The following is a 20,087-nucleotide window of genomic DNA, read 5'->3' as shown; positions in this document are numbered from 1 at the left end:
AAGTTACTTACCTTCAGTAACACTTTACCTGGTAGAGACTATGTAGCAATAGATTACTTATATTTGAATCATCCCCAGGCATCAGACAGGATCTAGAAACTTTTCGAACAATAACTCTGTGCACTGGTAGGAGGCATCAATCGGCTCTGTGTCATAGGCGTCATCGAGTTCAGAGGTGAGGTACATGATGTCTATATAAGCACCACAGGACCACCACAGCACCACCACAACGTGCGTACATCACTTGTGATATTTCCACGTCAGAAGTGCAGAGCCATTAAGGTTGCTGATGGACCAGTGTGCAGAGATGGCCTTTATGGAGAAATCCGTTCACAGAGTGGGGATGATGGGATGGTCGGTAAGCAATCTGTGGCTACATACAGTCTGTACCAGCTAAGGCATTACTGAAGTTAAGTAACTTGTTCATCTGACAGAGACTTTTAGCTGCAGAGTCCTTACCTTTGAATAGATACCCAAGCAATACCTCTCCGGAGGTGGGTCTGTAAACAGATTTAGACCAGGAAGTCCTAGAGGAACGAACGGGCAAAGTGCCTGTCACGATGGACATGACTGTCCAGGCTATAGTTTTTGGTAAATGTGCGCAGAGATACCTATGTTGCAGGCTGACAGATGTCCAGGACAGGGACTCTACAAGCTAACACAGTGGTCGCAGACTTGGCTCTAGCGGAATAAGCATGCAGGCCCTCAGAAGGTTGCTTCTTGGCCACTGCGTGGCAGATCTTAATGCACAGCACTATCCATCGTGAGATGTGCAACTGCTGCACGCCCTCTCTTACTTCGCCTCAACGAACCAAACGAAAAGTTCAACATCCACCCGGAACTCTCTGGTATGATCAATATAGAACGACAATCCTCTTTCTGGGTCGAGTCGGGGGAGCCTCCCCTCTTCTTTGGACGGGTGAGGCAAAGTAAAGATGGTAGGCAAGGTGATCGTCTGGCCCACATGAAAAGGTGTCACCACTTTTGCTAGGAAAGTGGCACTTGTTTTCAGAACCACTTTGGTGGGAAGAAATATTTAAGGAGGGTGCACAGAAAGTGCAAGCAGCTCACAAACCCTCCTGGCTGATGTAATGGCTACTACACAAGCAGTTTTTAAGGCTAATAAGCGATGAGGACAACTGTGCAAAGGCTTGAATGGCGCACACATATGGAAGGTTAAAACTAGGTTCAGGTCCCACTGGGTTTTAAAGGGAACATATGCTGTAGTCCCTTAATAAAACGAGTCACAACTGGTGACTTTAACAGGAAGGGCTGATCTGGTTGCTGCAAGAATGCCAATATGGCTAAAAGGTACCCTTTAACAGTGCCCAGAGCAAAACCTTTCAAGGCCAATGAAAGAACGAACAACAAAACATCAGATAAGGATGAGGAAAGGGGGTGAACGTGTATAGATGTTAGGTGTAGGGCATTGCGTTCTCAAAGTCTGACAATGCAATGCCCAGACAGAATGAGGTTTCTTCCACACCACCATTATTGGATTGAAGAGAATCTAAATGAAAAGCAGAGGCAAAGGATAGTGTCTCTGAATATGTAGAAAAATGAGGGAGCTTAAATCTACAGTTGAACAATTGTTTTTTTTTTTTTTATATTTTTATTTGAGTTCCCCCCCCCCCCCCCATTTTCGTTGTACAGAACACAAAAGAAAATTCATTACATTTTACCATGCAGGACTTATCACAAGTTATAAAAAAAATTATAACAATAAGTCAAACATAAGAGATAAACTATAAATGAAGGCAAAGCAAGACATATAGTTACAATAAAACAGAAATTCCAGACAATTTATCTACCCTGGATCTCTCTCTTTCCACTTCTGTATATAATCCCATATCTCATTTCCAAGTTTCTTACCTATTCTGCCCCTCCTTGTGTAAATCGCTTTCTCAAGGTTAAATGCAGCTAATAATTTGTTTAACCACTGATGGAAAGTAGGTGGCAAACGGTCTAGCCATGCTGTAGCAATACATAGCCACAAAAATAAAATACTGGTAATTAGTCTTACCTAGTCTATCCTCTATTCCTAGGAGTATGAGTGATGGTGTTAGAGAGATTTCTATTGGTAATGATCTTTTAAGGAATACTTCAATTTCCTCTTGGGTTGTTTTTAAGTGTGGGCAAACAGCAAACATGTGGACTAAATCAGCCTGAGTACTGTCACATCTCGGACACGTAGTGCCAGCTACTCCTCCACACTGCGCCAACCTGGATGGAGTATAATACAGAAAGTACAGCGTTTTAAAGTGCTGTGCCTGAAGTGATGCTGAACATAATAATTTCTGCCCTAGTTCCAAAGATTTATAGAAACGTTCCTTCTCTATACTCACTGTTCGTATCCATTTTCCTTCATATTTTTCCAGATCATCGGGTTGATACTCTATTAATTCTGAATAAAATCTTTTAATTGTACAATCTGTACCGGCCTGTATAGTGTCCAAAATTGAATTTGTTGCAAATCCCGCCGGCCCTCCAGTTTTTTCAAAATAAAACTTCTAATTTGCAAATATTTAAAGTAATGATTAGTATTCAGCCCGTATATTGCTTGCAAATTATTAAACTGCATCACCCCCTGTGCTCCTATCAAATCACCCAATTTGAAAATCCCATGGTTACCCCAATCCGAAAACACAGCCCCTGAAAATATATCACCAGGAAAATTCAGATTATTACTCATCCTAGTATAGGCATTATATCGTCCTAGGCCAAATTTTTTCGAAAAGGAAAACCAGACCTTGTAAGCGGCCATAACCGTTTTGAATTTAATTCTCTTAAAGTAACTATATTCTGCAAACTTCAACAGAAAGTTTTCCACTTGATCCCCTAAAACTATAGAATAAATTGCCAGTGTTCCTAACTCAGAATATCCTTCATTCTCTGCTCCTCCAAGCAGACCTGTCATATATTGGAGGCATGCTGCCCATTAATATAATTTTAAATCCGACAGGGCCCACCCCCCTCGTTCCCTCGGTAGTGTCATGTATCTAAGTGCCCTTCGAGTCTTCTCATGTGTCCAGACAAATCGATTTACCATATGTTCCAGAAGCTTAAACCATTTCCTTCAAATAATAAGGGTATGGCCCTAAATAAATACAAAAACTTTGGGAGAAAGATCATTTTGACTATGTTGGTTCGGCCTACTATTGAAAAATGTATATTATTTAATCTATGCAAATCCTTCTTAGCTTTATTTATTATTGGCGATATATTTAACTCCACAAGGTTATCTAAATCCGGGGTTATTGTTACCCCTAGATAAACTCCACTTTGGACCACCCAGGAATCAGTACAAACTATTTTGCTATTTTTAATAATTTGCGTTTTTGCAGTATTGAGTGCATAACCAGACACTTCTCCAAATAATTGTGCTTCTGCCTCAACCAGCTCTATAGCTTCTGTGGGTCTAGATGTTACAATCGCCACATCGACAGCATAAGCCAGGATTTTGCACGGGCCCCTACCAGTCTCTACTGGGGAAATATTGTCATTTAATTCTATACTCCTTATATAGGGGTCCATATAGAGGGCAAATAAAAGCGGGGAGCAGGGGTACCCCTGCCCTGTACCCCTCTTTATCTGAAAAGATAACGTATACCCTCCGTTTACTCTTATACGAGCAGTCGGTCCTGCATATAGTACCTGTAGGGCTTTCACTATTCCCTCCCCAAAATAAACCAAAGAAAGTCCCAGGAAACCCGATCAAAAGCTTTTTCAGCATCCAATAACATCACAGCGAACGGGTTTCCTGTTACCTCTGCAAAATCAAATAGAGTAATAACCTTTCGTATATGATGGGTAGTACCCCTCCCTGGAATAAACCCATGTTGGTTAATACTAACCAAAGTGTCAATTATCTTCGCTATTCTAAGGGCGAGTATCTTCGAGTATACTTTTGTGTCTGTATTCATTAAAGTTATTGGCCTCGAGGACCCAGGTTTTTTTGGTGGCTTACCCTTTTTAAAAATTATAACAATATCCGCCCCTGCCCAGCTATTTGGAGTTGATATACCTGTCTGCCCTTGCTGCATTGTGGCAATAAAATCATTTTTAATTATATCACAAAACGTTTTATAAAATTCCAATGGGATTTGGTCAGGTCCTGCAGCCTTCCCAGACGGGAGGCTGGTTAAAGCAGTCAATATTTCTTCTGGTGTAAACAAAGCCTCCAGTATATTAGTCTGTTCTTCTAATAGTGTAGCTGCCAGTATGTTATATAGGTAATTCCTTATTTTAGGAATATCAGTCAGGCAATCTTGATCATACAAGGAAGTATAAAATTTTCTGAAGACTTCTTGTATCCCTTCTGAATCTGTGACTACTGCTCCTGTGCCATACTGTATCTCTCTTATTTGCCCTGGAGAGACATTCTGTCTTGTGCGTGTAGCAAGTGTGCGGCCAACAGTTTCGTTAAATTCATAGCATCTTTCTCTATTTGCTATATATATTTTCGCTGCCTTGTTAGCTATATCTTCCTCCGCCTCCATCCTTGCTTTTGCTATTCTAATCAGTACTTGATCTAGAGGGGCACCTCTAAGCACACTCTGAGTTAATTCCTCCTCTGCCTCTACCACTGCTTGAGCCAGCTCCGCCTCTCTTTGTCTAACCCTTCTTCGACTTGCTACACTAAAGCTTATTGTCTCCCCTCTAATGGCCGCCTTAAATGAGTCCCACATATTCCCTGTTGACGTACTGCCTCTATTGATATCTAAGAAACTCCTAATCCACATCCTCATATGCATAAGGTAGGCATCATCCTTTAATAGCCCTCTCTCAAATGTCCAGATTCGGGGCAGGTCCGTGCTCACCCCAGTATTTAGTGTTAAGATCAGGGGATTATGATCGGATATTATCCGTGGTAGTCTTTCAATCTTAACTTTAGGTTGCAGAGAGTATGAAATAAAAAAGTAGTCTAGCACAAACTTTATGTGGGGCTGAGTAGTAAGTAAATCCCTGCTCAGTAGGTTTTAAAAACCCCCATACATCCACTAACGCATTATTCCTTATAAGTTTATATAGTGAACGCCAAACTCTTTTTCCTACCGTGGTAACCCCCACCGGGGGCCATTCCCAGTCCTCCTGCCCCATTAATATTAAAATCCCCAGCCAAGATTACATTAGGGGACCATGTGGCTAATTCTAAATCCAAGAAATCCAGAATATCCGGATCATCTTCCGTTGAACCATGAACACAGCCAACAGTAATCCATTTCTCATTAACTTTGCACTCTATTAGGACCCATCTCCCCCCATTGATCTTCAAGCTTCCTCCTTACTGTTATATCCCTACCTTTCGCTAATATTGCCACTCCTCTATTCTTAGCCCCTTGCTTAGAATATGCTAATACGGTAAATCCCAGTTGTTCTAATAGGTATCCTTGTCCCCCTTCTACATGGGTTTCCTGCAGACACACCAGGTCCACATTTAGAGATCTTAGCCAAGTTGCAACCTTCTGCCTTTTAATTCGATCATTTAGACCGCAGACATTGATCGTAACTACACGTATACTCATTAGTGTACCTCAAATGGATTTCCCGTCAGGCTCATACCAGTAAAAAACAGTATTTTGACATTTATCTCTTGCTGAGATACATTCTCCCAATTAAACACATCAACATTTTCTATACTGTCCTGCATGTGATAACTCAAACAAAAAACACTGTGCTCTGTACCCCTTCCCCCCTCCCAACCCCCCTTACGGGCAAATAGGTCAGTCCTGACCTATGCGTGACAGCTGTAGCCCCAAGTGCCACCCGCCCCTCCTGCTCCCACTCCAAAAAACACATGCCTCTGAAATACAATCCACTAGATATTACTGCTGCTAATACATTTTAATCCAAGAATTTTTACCCTTAAACTCATCCTCTTCCCCCCCCCCCCCCCCTCCTGAACCATGTCTTATTACTTCCGATGTTTAGGGACCATCATCGTAGACTTGGAACCTTCTTTTCTCCCTTTGACCTCATCCAAATATGCCTGCGCTTTGATTTCTGAAAAGAAAATCTTAGTATGTCCATTAAAAATAACTTTAAGGCGACAAGGAAACATTAAATAGGCCTCACAACCGATATTTTTAAAGGGGGTTATCATTTGCCTCATGCGCCAACGCCTTTCCACTGTCGCGTGGCAGAAGTCCGGCCGGGCAAAAAATGTTATGCCGTCGTGGGATCGTCTAGCCTCAGGTTTAGCTTTATCCATAATTTCCTGCCTTAAAAGGAAATTTCCTACATATATCAGAATCACCCTCGGTTTATCTGATATTTGATCTCTCCTTTGTACCATAGGGAACCTGTGAGCCCTTTGTATCTCAATATCCCAATTCCAGACCGACAACTCTGGAAAAGCCCCCTTAAGTAAAGCAACAACAAATGCTCGCACATCCTGCCCCTCTTTCCCTTCCGCGACCCCTAGAAGTCTAACATTGTTCCTTCGTTGCCTATTTTCATAGTCCTCGAGCTTCCAATGAACATCCGACGCCATCTTTTCCCGATCGTTTTTGAACTCATTCCATTTCTCAACATCCTCCTCTAGTCTCTCAGTTCTTGCCTCCACTTCTGTGACCCTGGCTTCCATGTCTGCGTAAAGTTTATTCACCTTGCGTAATGAGCCCTGTATTTTCTGGTTGGCCTGCTTCGCCCTCCCAGACTCACTTCTTGCCTCCCCCTGCATTTCTTTCAAAGTGGCATAAAGCATATCCATAGTGGTTGTCTGTCCTGAGGTGTTTTTCTGAGTTTGAAATAAAGTAGTGCCACCTTCTTGGTAAAGCTGGGAGGTTGCTGAGTAATCCCAGTCTAGCTTTTTAGATACCTCTGCATGGGTCGGGCTCACACTATTCTTTGCCCAGTTATGTGATCTACTCTTGAGACTTCTCAGTGGCTTAGCCCTTCATTTTGTGCATACCTTGTGTATTGATTTGCTTCCTTGAGATGAGACTGCTGAGTCTATTCTCCCCTCAGCTTCTGAGGTGTCGGACTGGCTTCCCGTTGCGGAGCCAGATGCTGTCTTTTCATCGTCCTCATTCCCCTCCTCATCATTGACAGAGAAAAAACAATCGTCACTGGGAGATCCTGGGTTGAGCAATGCATCTCCTACCTGTATTCCAGACTCAATGCATGCATTGTGCACATCAGAGTTTGGGTCACTTACAGCCTCAACAGGATCAGTATAAATGTTAGTGAGATCGCCCTTGGGTCGCGGTATCTGGTCTATACCTGATAGTAACGGGATATTGGGCTCTAGACCCTCCTTTGGGCCCACCTCAATATCCCTAGATTTACTATTTCCGTCGTCAAGTATTGCAGAGGTACGTTGTAAATCAATGCGCCCATTTTCAATCAATAATAGAGGTGATGGGAGGATGCAAGTATCCACCTCTACGGATGATTCTCTGCCATCAATAGCCTCGGTTTCAGGATTACGCCCAATCACCGGTAAAGATTCGTCCCCCGCGGCGCCCTCCTTACCAGTTTGTTTTGCAGAAACTGCAGAGTCTGTTTGCATCACCTGCGCTTTCAACTGTGCTCCACCACCATCACACCACCATCAACGGCCACAGCAGCATCAGCGCCAGTCCCCGCAGCCTGCCCATCCTGCACAGCATCCGCGGCCACAATCAGACGTGCAGGCGATCGCTGCCTCCCCGAGCTCAAAACGCCGCACTCAGTAGCCGCGCCAGTCTCCACCGTCCACATCCGGTCATCGAGCAGCTCTGGGCTAGGTGCCTCTGTCTCCTCCGTCTCCGCTGTCTCCACTGCATCTCCCGCGCTGCCGTCTCCCACCCTACGAGCTACAGGGGAGGCGTGGGTTACCGGTCCTGTTACTGGTCTTGTTACTTGTGCTGCTGGTGTTGCTTGTGTTGCAAATGACTCACGAAGGGTAGGCTGTCGTAAATTCCCCTCCTTAGTAGTCACTTCGCTATTCTGGCGTTTAGCATTCTTTTTGCTAACTGCAGTTTTCTTTTCCTTTTCCTTATCTTTTGACGGTATGCTTTTTTCCGATGGAATGCTTTCCGTATTCTCTGTATTCTCCTGTCTTTTGTTTCTCCGCAATTGAGCTGCTGATCTTAGATTAGTCGACATTGTAGCTGACATTGATGCCGTGCCCGTATCACTAAAAATAGCTTTGTCCGCTTCCCCTTCTTTTTCCTTTTCCTGATCGTTCTGTGGCTTCTGGATTCGAGGGGCCATAGCTTCCTTCTCAGCTCGTCTTAGCCCTTGTTGTAAAGCGTCAATTCTCAGCGTGTTTAGTCAAAGATTGAAATAAGGCAATCGCACTGCACTTCTCTTTAGCCAAACGATGATGCGATGAATCAGTTCAAATGAGTGAGGCATACTCCGCACCCCACATATTCCTACTCAAATCCAGCTTTTTTTTTAGCAACAGCAGTCAAGCAGCACCTCAGAGGCAATACCAAAATTTCATCATAGCAGAAGCAAGAAAAAAGGCGTCTGCTCCCTACGGCATGTCAGCGGCCATCTTGCCTCCTCCAACTAGCTACAGTACAGTTCAACAATTAAAGGAAACTTCTAGCCAATTATAAACACGAGCAGAAGGTACAAAAGAATGTTCTTGTTGCAATAACGTAAGATCTGTAGGTGGGAAGGAGTGGAATGCTTTGTCCCAAAGATCTTTCTCAAGACATGGCTAAAGGGCTTCCGGTCATTGACAATCTTTCTTTGTAATATAACTAATGAAGAGTGCTTGTAACCAAAAGCAACAGGCGAGAGACCGTTTATTCCATTATTCCCGAATAAAATAGACTCCAATGAACAAAGACCAAGAATAAGCCAGCTTGTGGCATGCCTCAAAGACCAATCGAAATAACCTCAGACTCTGAAACAGAGGTTGAGTGGTGTAGTAATGTACGAGTTACTTACCTTCGGTAACAAAGTATTTGGTAGTGACGATTCTAGCCGCAGATTTCTTAACGTAGAATTATCCCCAGGCGTGAGACTGGATCCGGACAATTTTTTGCCACAGCATTCCTGTGCACCGGGGGGACGGTATCATGCGACTCCGCCCAGGCAGCGTCCGTGTACGTGACGTTAGCGAGGTCATATAAGTCCCACCCCGGCGCACCTACGTCAGTTTTCTTCGGAGAACTTTTCCAGAATGACATTACAGACCTCGGGAGGAAGGTCAAAAGCAGTCAACTGTCACCGCTCAATCTCCACGCATGGAGGTGGAGGCTGTAAAGGTTCGGGTGGAAGACCGTCCCCTGCTACTGCGACAGAAGATCCTCCCGAAGAGGCAGACAGAGCGGGGGATCGATGCTCATATGGAGTAGCTTGTGATACCATACTCTTCGAGCCCAGTCTGGAGTCACCAGAATGAATTGGGCCCGGTTGCGCCTGATCTTCTTCAGCACTCTGGGCAGAAGTGCTATAGGCGGAAAGGCGAACAACAGACCGCAGCTCCACTCGTGCCGAAAAGCGTCTGCGAGCGAGTGCCACCTTGGAAATTCCAAAGCGCAGAACTGATGACATTGTGTATTCTCTTCTGTGGCGAATAGATCTAACCAAGGCTCTCCCCACCGCAGAAAGAGACCTTGTGCCAGGTCCGAGTTCAGACACCATTCGTGATCCATCAAGCACCGGCGGCTGAGTTCGTCCGCCCTGGCGTTCAGAGAACCTGCCAGGTGAAGAACCACCAAGGTAATGCCTTGATGTTCCAGTCATGTCCAGAGGCGCAGTGCCTCCTAACATAGGGTCCACGACCCCACACTGCCCTGTTTGTTGCAGTACCACATGGCGGTGGAGTTGTCCGTTAACACCTGCACTACGCTCCCCTGGACAGAGGGGAGGAATGCTTTCAGTGCAAGCAGGATCGCCCAAAGCTCCAAAAGGTTGATATGGAGCCAGGACTCCGCCGGAGACCAGAGGCCTCTGATCTCCGCCTCTCCCAAGTGGCCTCCCCATCCCAGGAGGGACGCATCTGTCACCACTGTGTGCTCCGGTTGGGGAAGGGAGAGGGATCTGCCGTTGATCCAATCACGATTCATGAGCCACCACTGAAATTGAGTGCAGTGCCCCCCGAGATCTGAACATGATCGGACAGGTTGCCCTGCTGTTGCGCCCACTGGAACTTCAGGTCCCACTGCAGATCCCGCATATGCCATCTGGCATGTGTCATCATCAGGATGCAGGAGGCCATCAGGCCGAGAAGCCGGAGGGTCATCCTGACCGAAACCCAGGACAGAGGCTGAAAGATCGGAATCATAGTCTGAATATCCCGGACTTGTTGCTCGAGAGGATAAACCCGAAACAACGCCAGAACCGCTCCGATGAAGGGGAGCTTCTGAGAGGGACTCAGGTGCAACTTCAGCACGTTGATGGAGAACTCCAGCAGGTGCAGAGGAGGTCAGCAGTAGTCTGGAGGTGGTTGATGACTGCCTGGGGCGAGCCCGCCTTCAACAACCAGTCGTCGAGGTAGGGGAAGACGGACACCCCGGACCTGCGCAGATGAGCTGCAACCACCACCATCACCTTCATGAACACCCGAGGGACACTGGTAAGGCCAAAAGGGAGCACAGCAAACTGAAAATGCCCCCGGCCTACCGGGAACTGCAGGTAGCGCTGGTGGGCCGGGGATGTGAAAATAAGCGTTCTGCAAGTCCAATGCCACCATCTAGTCTCCAGGGTCGATAGCAGTCAGGACCTGAGCCAGAGCTAGCTTTTTGAACTTCTCCTTCCGGAGGAAGCGATTGACGTCCCGGAGGTCCAAGATGGGGCGCAAGCCCCCCTTGTCCTTCTTGGGGAGCAGAAAGTAGTGGGAATAACAACCACTCCCTACTTCCTTTCCAGGAAACGCGCTCAATGGCCACCTTGGCCAGGAGGGCCGTGACTTCCTGTCGGAGAAGAACCAAATGATCCCCCGACATGCGGTGGCACCGAGGTGGCATGGCTGGAGGGGAGGACTGAAAGGCAAGGGAGTAACCTTGGCAGATTATCTGCAGCACCAACTTGTCAGATGTCATTTCGTGCCAGTGGGGGAGGTGGTGGCGAATCCTGCCACCCACCGGCATGGGGTGCTCCCCGAAGCTCAGATTAGGAAGGTTTGGAGGTAGAAGCAGCTGGGGTGGAGGTGGACGGACCCGCACGCTGGTTTCCCACCTCGCCCCGCCCCTGCGAAAACCACGAGCATGGCCGCGCTGAGGTTGGTTCTGCACAGGCTTGGCGGATGGGCGAACCTGGGTGCCTCTACCTTGGCCACGAAAGGAACAAAAACCAGGAGTGGCCGAGATTTTAGTAGAAAGACCTAAGGACTTGGCCGTAGCCCGCGAGTCCTTAAAGCGCTCCAGGGCACTGTCAGCCTTGTCACCAAACAGGCGGGTGCCATCAAAAGGCATGTCCATGAGCGAGCTCTGGACATCGGGCGAGAACCCAGTGGAACGCAACCAGGCGTGGCCCCGCAACGCCACAGCTGTAGAAATTGCCCTGCCCAATGAGTCAGCGGTGTCCAACCCACACCGAATGGCCAACTTAGCTGCATCCTTGCCCTCAGCAATTGCCTGAGAAAGGATAGCCTGCACCTCCTCAGGACACTGAGGCAACACCTGAGCAATGGCATCCCACACAGCGTGGGAGTAGCAGCCCAACAAGCAGGCTGTGTTCACCGACCGCAGCCCCAAGCTGACCGAAGAGAATAACGTTTCCCAAACTGGTTCAGTCTTTTAGAGTCCTTATCCGGCGGGGCCGTGGTGAAGGCACTATGCGACGTTGAGGCCTGAATGACCAGGCTCTCAGGCATAGGGTGAGTGGTCAATAAGGCGGGGTCACCGGGCGTCAGTCGGTGGCGTCTGGCGACTTTTTTATCCACCGGGGCCCCCGTGGCTGGCCTCGACCAAGTGCCCAAGAGGACCTTTGAAAGGGCGTCATTGAAGGGAAGCAACGGCTTTGATGAAGTAGACGCCGTCTGGAGCACCTGGGTGAGGAGGTTGGTCTTCTGGGCCTCAGCAGCCCGACTGAGTACCATCGTGTAGGAGGCACCTTACTCCATCGTAGGCGGGGGGGAGGCGAATCCCGGATCAGAGAAAACATTGTGTTCGCCTGCATCCTCCAAGTCGTCCAACCAATCTTGCTCGGAGTCACATTGCCGGGCAAGAGGGTCCTCGGACCCCTCCCAGTTTTCGTCCGCCTCTGGTGTAGAGGGATCCGGTCGCGGCGGCAGAGCCGGAGAAGGGACGAACAGCGCCGGGAACGGCACCGAGAACGGCGCAGGCCGGGGCCGGACCAGCGCCACCTCCCAATGCGGATCCCAGGTCTGAGCCGGCAACGCCGCACCTCGTGGCGCTGGGGACGGAGCAAACGGCACAGGATCCTGTAGCGCCGGGGCTGGAGCCGGTGGCAGAGCCACCGGGCCAAAAGCATGTGGACACGTGACCGTGGGGCCCAAAGGCGCTGTCCCCCTCGTCCGCCTCTGGGGAGCGACGGGGGGACGTCGGAGAGCAAACAAGCTTCTTCGACTTCTTTTTATGGCGTCGCTTACCGGAACGTGAAGGCGAAGACTTGGAGCCCGAAGATTGACGCTCCGGTCCCGTGAGCGGTTCTGGGTACCGCCCCTAGACCCGGAGCGACGGTGTGACGAATGCTGGACCTCCAGCAATTTCCTACGTAGCTCCTGCAAGGCCTTGGGGGCCATGGCCCGGGAGTCGTGGTCGGTCTCCAGGCAGTAGAGGCAAACATCGTGGGGGTCCGCCACCGACTTATTACGGCAACAGGCCCCACAAGATTTAAAGCCGGGCATCCCCACTTGCACCAGGACAAAAAGGGGGAGACAAAAGTCTCAAAATAGTAGTCAAAAAGTGATTACGGTACGTGCTCAATCCGGATCTGCGCTTACTGGCGCGGAAAAAGAACTGATGTCAGTGCGCATGGGTGGCACCTAAGTACTCTCCGTGACGTCATCTCGGCGCTGACGACGTCAGTGACGGACGCGAAGTCACAGGACGCCACCTACTGACACCCAGGGGTACTGCTAAGCAAAACTTACCGGATCCAGTCTGACGCCTGGGGATATTCTGAGGTAAGGAATCTATCACTAAAGTGTCTCTTTCAGATACGCGTAGCGAGCACTACCAGTGCCTGGTGCAATTTCATTATCGCAATGTCTTGCACCTTACATAAACTAACCCTGAGGCCTCAGATGGTGCTGACAGGCCTGAGGCAAAATTGGCAGACACAAAGCCGCTAATCCCAGACCTGGAACTCAAGCCACAGGTGTGGACAGCTTCCATAAGGTGTTGTTGTATATGAATTTAGGATCCTAGTGTAATTTTCCCGATTCATGCCCATACATAGGTATAAATCACCCTATCCTTATATAGGCATAGAAATCATAACCATATTTAGACTTAGCCTATGCAGTCCAAATACGGCATGGCTACTTCCACTAGTTCCGAAAATCCACAACGATTTCTTGGAAAAACCCGCCTTCAGCAGTCAGGGACTTCCCTTGCTTGAATATTGATTTATCCAAGAACTCATGGAGTTTTCAAAGAACTGAGTCTTTGATGACGTTATTATGTCCAACCTTACGTCAAACTAGGCACCTTCAAGGTATACATATACCCACACTTGCCCAGGCAAACACACAGTGGTTTGGAGCAGTTCGACTATCTACTTGCCCGACGCCCTGCTACAGCTAGTGCCGAAGGAAGCCGACCCTCCAGCAGACGCACTGAGAGAGACGCTGTCTTTTATCTTGCCGAGAAATCACGCTCCAGTGTTTCCAACCTACCCTTGCCGGTTGTTGGGAAATCGAGTCCTGAGAGAAAGATACCAGACCTCCTTCATTCTAAAACCAAGGTACGGAGCTGATTAGACCCTTAGAGAATTCTTGGATTAGATTCTTGGCAAAAGAATACTGAAACTAAGCTACACCTCTCTTACTTCTTACCTCGTACTAGACCTAGGTTAGGTACACTGGGGAAGGCGTATTTTAGAAGCACCAGTTGAGAACTTTTAGTCTTTATTTATTAATGTATGTATTCTATGTATTTTATGGCGTAGAAATCATATCATGCTTTTACAGTATTATTTTATAATACTCTTCGTACTGTACACATTGTACTTTGCAACCAGTATTACGATTGTAGCAGTTCATTTCTCCTGCATGAGAGAGAAGACTGTTCAATAAATCCCTTTTATTGAAAACGCCCGTCTCTCTATTTCTCTGCACCTCTGGTGAAACGAAGCATGCACGATTGACTGAGTAAAATAACTATCTATTGTTTCTGTGACACTAGAGATACATTTCTTATTCTTGGGAAACAAAGTTGTCATGTTTATGCGGTTGTCAGAAACGAATCCCTTCTTGTTTATTCGAGAAAGTGTCTAGTGACCTCCGAGCTAGCTGGCACTCACAATTAAGTCTAGTATATTCGATAGAGACCTAGTAGACCTCAGTCCCATGTCAAATCTATAGGATATATTATTCCAATGCGCAGAGCCTATTGGGAATATAGTAACTAGACTACAGTGTGGCCCCTGTTAAAAATATTTGAGCCAATATGATTACAGAAACCTCGATCTGTGCCATCCTCAAAGGTGTTGAAGGAAAGGTGACCTTGAGCTCTGGCCGAAGTCTCTACAATGGTCTGATCCGTAGAGGAGTCAAAATGGTGCAAAGAAGACAAAAAACTCCAGAAGAATTCTGAACCAATGCCATTTTCTCTGGATCAGTTCCACAAAAGAGGAAGAGAACAACTTCCAGGTCAGCCTAAATACACTTTTGAAACAGCAAGCCCTTGTTCTGGTGGTTAACAGCTAGTAGACCTTTTTAAAATATCTGTGCATAGAGGTTTTGGGCTTCTGCACCGAACGCCAGATGCTGACATACACTTTTTACAAGCATTAACCATCACAATTTTGAATAGGAAAATAGAGCAAAAACAGGTAAAGAAGCTCCAGATTCATATCTCTATGGTACACACAAACCAAGCCCTGGCAAAGCTTCTAGTTCTGAGTTGACGACCAGGTTATCAGCTTTGCCACTACTCATTTCATAAAGTATAAGAAGTGCCTGTGGGTGCAGCTGCAATTGGAGGCACAATGACCATCAGTGAATGATTATTAGTAAAGTAGAAAAAAATGCATTCAGTGATGGTCGCTTGTGCATGCCCATGCTCGGCTTGTTTGCACACTCACAACTGGCTGTCTTGGAATTGTTTTAGGTACAGGACATTAAAAAAAATTAAAAGATGGCAACCAATGTGTCTGCATGCATTCACAGACAGCCTTCTTGGAATGGTCTTGAAAGGCCATTGCTAAGGTGGCTCCTACTTGCAGTGCCCCATGTGGCATGCAGCACACTTCAAGCAGGTAGCAAAACCACAGGAGCAGCGTCTGGGAAGCTGCCAATAAATAAGGGCCTGTACTCCCACCAGTGTCAGCCAAAGAAGGGGGTCCTTTCTGAAGCTGCTGTGTATATTGTGCACAAGCTAAATATTGTCACAGCAAGGGAAGCCAATGGCTGAATTGGGCCGACTTCTTGCCCACGTGCTGTATGCTGGGGCAGAGAAGCAAAATGTGGCTAGCAGTTGAACAGATGAATGGAAGAAGGCTGAATGAAAGCCCATGTATGTATGTATGTATGTATGTATGTATGTATGTATGTATGTATGTATGTGTGTATATATATTAGCTACTGGCGGTCGCCAGTAGGTAGTTATAGTTAGGACCCATCTTCCATAGGAAATACGCAACATACTATTTGGAATAACTTTGGCGCCGGTTGACGAATCTTCGTGAAATTTTCAGAACTGGTGGGGCGCTCCGGTCTGCTCCTATTATGAAATTCTTGGGGTGATTCGTGAAGCGGGGGCCGAGAAAAAAGGGGGATCCCAAAACGTGTTTTCCCCATGCAATTTTCCATAGGAACCGTTCATCGCGGCTACAGCCCGAACTGCTGAACGGAATTACACCAAATTTGGCAAAGAGGTAGTCCTTGGTTCAGACTCGTGTCTTTTGCTTAAATTGTGTAAATCCGTTAAGTAGTTCCTGAGAAAATCAAAATAAAAAGTACATATATATCTATGGCTTCGGTGCATCCGCGCACCCTGCCATGCATGAGCTTCATGCTAATTGGCTTTCAACTCTCCAAACCAGGAAGTGTTGGCAGCCATCTTGTAAACCTAATAAAAAAGAAACGTGCAAAAGGCTCACCCTGACCCCCTAGGCCTGCTCAGGGTGTCCCGCAAGGACCAAAAATAAATGTTTAAAAAAAATAAATGAATAAATAAAAATCGGCAAAATCCACGCTGGGTGCCAAATCCCAGGGGCATGAAGAAAAGTGTGGGGGGGCCCAACCCTCCCCCCCCACACTGCCCAGGGGACCGCCAACCCCGGGGCATTATGAAAGTAAAGGCGGGGGGCTCATGGCCCCCCCGCAGCCCCGAGGACCGCCACCCCCAGGGCTTTAAAAAATGAATGGCGGGGGGGGGGGGGGCGGGCGGCTCACGGTTTACCCCGCGACGATATGTGTGCAAACATGCCCTGTGGCGCGTTTTAAGTTTGGGAATTAATTCCTCTTCAATCCTGAGGTCGCCTGGGGGCCAACTAGCCCACCAGGTACCTCCAGGAAGCGCCACGGAGCTGCGTTGCAGAGTGTTGTAAAAAGGGGCGTGGCTTCTGAACACCTCTCTGCAACGCAGCTCAAGGGGACTTAATCAACCAAATTAAGAGGGACACATGGCACGTTTACACAGTGGTGAGGGGAGGGGATGGTGTAGGAAAGTGGCTCTATATTTAGTGGACCAAAGTAAAATCAGCCAAACTATGAATTGGGATTTACTCACCTGTTATCAGGAGAGACCTCAGTGCTGCATCTTTGAGTCCAGTACTGATCCTGAAAAGTAATTTTAACCGTACTTACCAGTAAGTTGAATTTCCTTCCACAGGCTAACATTGACGGGTTTCACTTGGAAATTCTCCTAAGTGTGGAGTTTTGGAACTTACAAATATTCCTCTAAAATCAACCGAACTACGAATTCCGATTTACTCACCTGTTATCAGGAGAGATCTCAATCCTGCATCTTTGAGCCAGTACTGATCCTGAAAAGTAATTCTAACTGTACTTACCAGCAACTTGACTTTCCTTCCATAGGCTAATATTGACTGGTTTCACTTGGAAATTCTTCTAAGTGCGGGGTTTTGGAACTTTAAAATATTCACTGAAAATCATCCGAACGAATTCCGATTAACTCACCTGTTATCAGGAGAGAACGTAGTGCTGCATCTTTTAGCCCAGCACTGACCCTGAAAAGTAATTCTAACCGTACTTACCAGTAACTTGTATTTCCTTCCATAGGAATCCATTGTCTGGTTTTCACCAGAAAAGTTTCTACGTGTCAATTTTTACAAACTACAAATATTCCTTAAAAAATCGCCTGTATGACTTAAACGCATTCTTTCAACTGCTTACAGGAGATGCACCAGTGCTAGATCCAGGATCCACCACTGAGTAAGAAAAAGTAACTATTATACTACTTACCTGCTAAGTGAATTTCCTCTAATAGGATAACATTGGTGATTCTATGTGAAAAAGTTTCTAATCGTCAACTTTTAAAATTCAATAATATTCCTTAAAAATCAGTACTATAACCAAAATGCTTTTACTCAACTCTTTACAGGAGATTGTCCCAGGACTGAATCTAGGATCCAGTCCTGTGGTTAGAAAAGTAATCCATAAAGTAACTAATTGCATTTATCTAGAAATTCCCATTGAGCGCAATGTTGGATCGTGTTTGAAATTTTGTTGCCCATTTCAACAACTGTAACTACTGCACTTAAAAGTCTACAGGCTATTTGCAAAGTATTTAAACTAAAGTAATTCATTTTGAGAAAGTATATTTTGTAATGTAATGTATAATGTAATTATAATGTGATTTAAAAAATTAAATATCTAAAAATAAATAGTTTAAAAAAATGTAAATCAGTATCAAAAAAATAATTATAACAATTAATACATTTAAAAAATTGTCATTTACAAAACCATTGAAATTCACTTAAAAAACCACAGGTTTCAGACATGTTATAGTTAGGAATTAGCATTTAAAAAACCTTAGAAATTCACTGAAAAAAACCATAGGTTTTAGGGGTGTTATAGTTAGCTGGACATATCACTCGTACAAAACCATTGAAATTCCTCCGTTATAGTTAGTTGTACTCACTATAACTCGCGCGCCCGCAATCCACTGCTGATGATGTCACCTATTACATCATTCATGACATGGTCAGTGACATCACGGATGACATCTCAAATGACATCATTGATGACATCACTGATGACATGATCCACATGACAATCGGATACATCTCATCATACACTAGTATAACCTTTCAACATGCATAATAAAATATGGAGTACCATATTTGAAACCATTCACAAACCAATACAAGTTTCTAAAAACCCACTCAGTGATTCCTGCATCTACACACACATCTAAACACTTACCTATAGATTCACTCATACATGCTAACAAAGATCAATAGAATACTATTAAATATACTTATACACCTACATCGACATTACACACAGTACACTTCCTATTCACTTATGCAGTCATCCTACTCGCTTATGCAAACAATTGATCATACCTACATTTACTAAGCTACACACTTATACAAACACCACTTTATTTATTCAAATAGATAGTAACTCATACTTAGCGTGTTATAAAATCACTATTACAAGTATATAGTTTTCGATACAGTCACTCATGCAATCACTGAGTCTTATGTATGCTTATTTATATACAACAACTGTCACATACACTGCCTGTTATATTTGTACTTTGTTGGACATGTATCATTGAGAAGGAAAATGCTACTTACCAGTATGCATCTGTTCTTGGCATGTAGGGCTGCTGACATTCATATTTTAGCATAGATCGCCGCCTAGTGTTGGGTCCGGATGTTTGCACCTTGTTGTCTTGGAAGAGTCTTTGAAGTATCACGAGATAGGTGACTCCTCTCCTGGACTACAGTGCGCATGGGCATCTTCTCCATCTTCAGATTGTTTTTTGCCATTGTGGCAAAGATGGAGTATAGAAAAGTAAGAGATGACCATGTAAATGTATGTTAAGAAGGTAACCCTGCAGCTGTGACAGGCACCGGGGAGGAGGGTGGGCGATATGATTGTCATACTGGTAAGTAGCATTTTCCGTTCGAGGCAAGTAGGCTGCTGAATTCATACCTTATCATAGACTGTATAGCAGTTTCTCCTCTAGCGGTGGTTACCTGTACCAGCTGCAGTGGTTTGAAAATGAGTTTTAAGGACAGCCTGGCCTACAGCAGCTTGTTGCTTAGCTTGCACGTCAACACAGTAGTGTTTAGTGAAAGTGTGTATGGTAGACCATGTAGCTGCCCTACATATGTCTTCTAAGAGAATATTTCCTAGGAAAGCCATGGATGCCCCCATTTTGCGCGTTGAGTGCGCTCTTAGGGAAACTGTTAAAGTGTGCTTTACTTTTTGATAGCATATTTGAATGCATTTAACGATCCATCTGGCAATCCTGTCTTGGAAATGGGATTACCCTTATGTTGTGGTGAAAAGGCAACAAATAGTTGTTTTGTCTTTCTGAATGATTTTGTTCTGTCAACATAATATAGCAGAGCTCTTTTAACGTCTAGTGTGTGTAGAGCTTTTTCAGCTCCTGATTGCAGGTTTGGAAAGAAAACTGGTAATTCTATGGACTGATTGATGTGAAAAGTGGAGATGACTTTTGGCATAAATTTAGGGTTTGTACGGAGTACTACCGTCTTTGCGGTGTATTTGCATGAAAGCTTCCTGAATGGTTAGTGCCTGTAGCTCACTTACTCGCCTAAGGGAGGTAATGGCAATTAAAAAAGCCACCTTCCATGTTAAGAATTGTAGTTCACATGAATGAAGTGGTTCGAAGGGAGGTCCCATGAGTCTGGTAAGTACTATGTTTAAGTTCCAGACTGGAGAAGGTGGAGCTTTGGAGGGATAATTCTTTTAAGTCCTTCCATAAAAGCTTTGATAGGTGGTATTCTAAACAGGGAGACATGCTGTCTGTTTTGAAGATATGCTGCTATAGCAGCAAGGTATAGCC

At 45.7% G+C, this 20,087-nt stretch overlaps 1 protein-coding gene across 1 annotated transcript in view; it reads right to left on the bottom strand.

Moving 5' to 3' along the window:
- The window catches only part of HERC2 (HECT and RLD domain containing E3 ubiquitin protein ligase 2), a 1,611,099-nt gene that overhangs the window by 719,564 nt on the left and 871,448 nt on the right, over positions 1–20,087 (bottom strand).

This window comes from Lissotriton helveticus, chromosome 8, assembly GCF_964261635.1.
Source record: "Lissotriton helveticus chromosome 8, aLisHel1.1, whole genome shotgun sequence".
Lineage (NCBI taxonomy): Eukaryota > Metazoa > Chordata > Amphibia > Caudata > Salamandridae > Lissotriton > Lissotriton helveticus.
The sequence above is the reverse complement of the archived record's forward strand: the minus strand, read 5'-3'. Positions and strand labels throughout refer to the sequence as shown.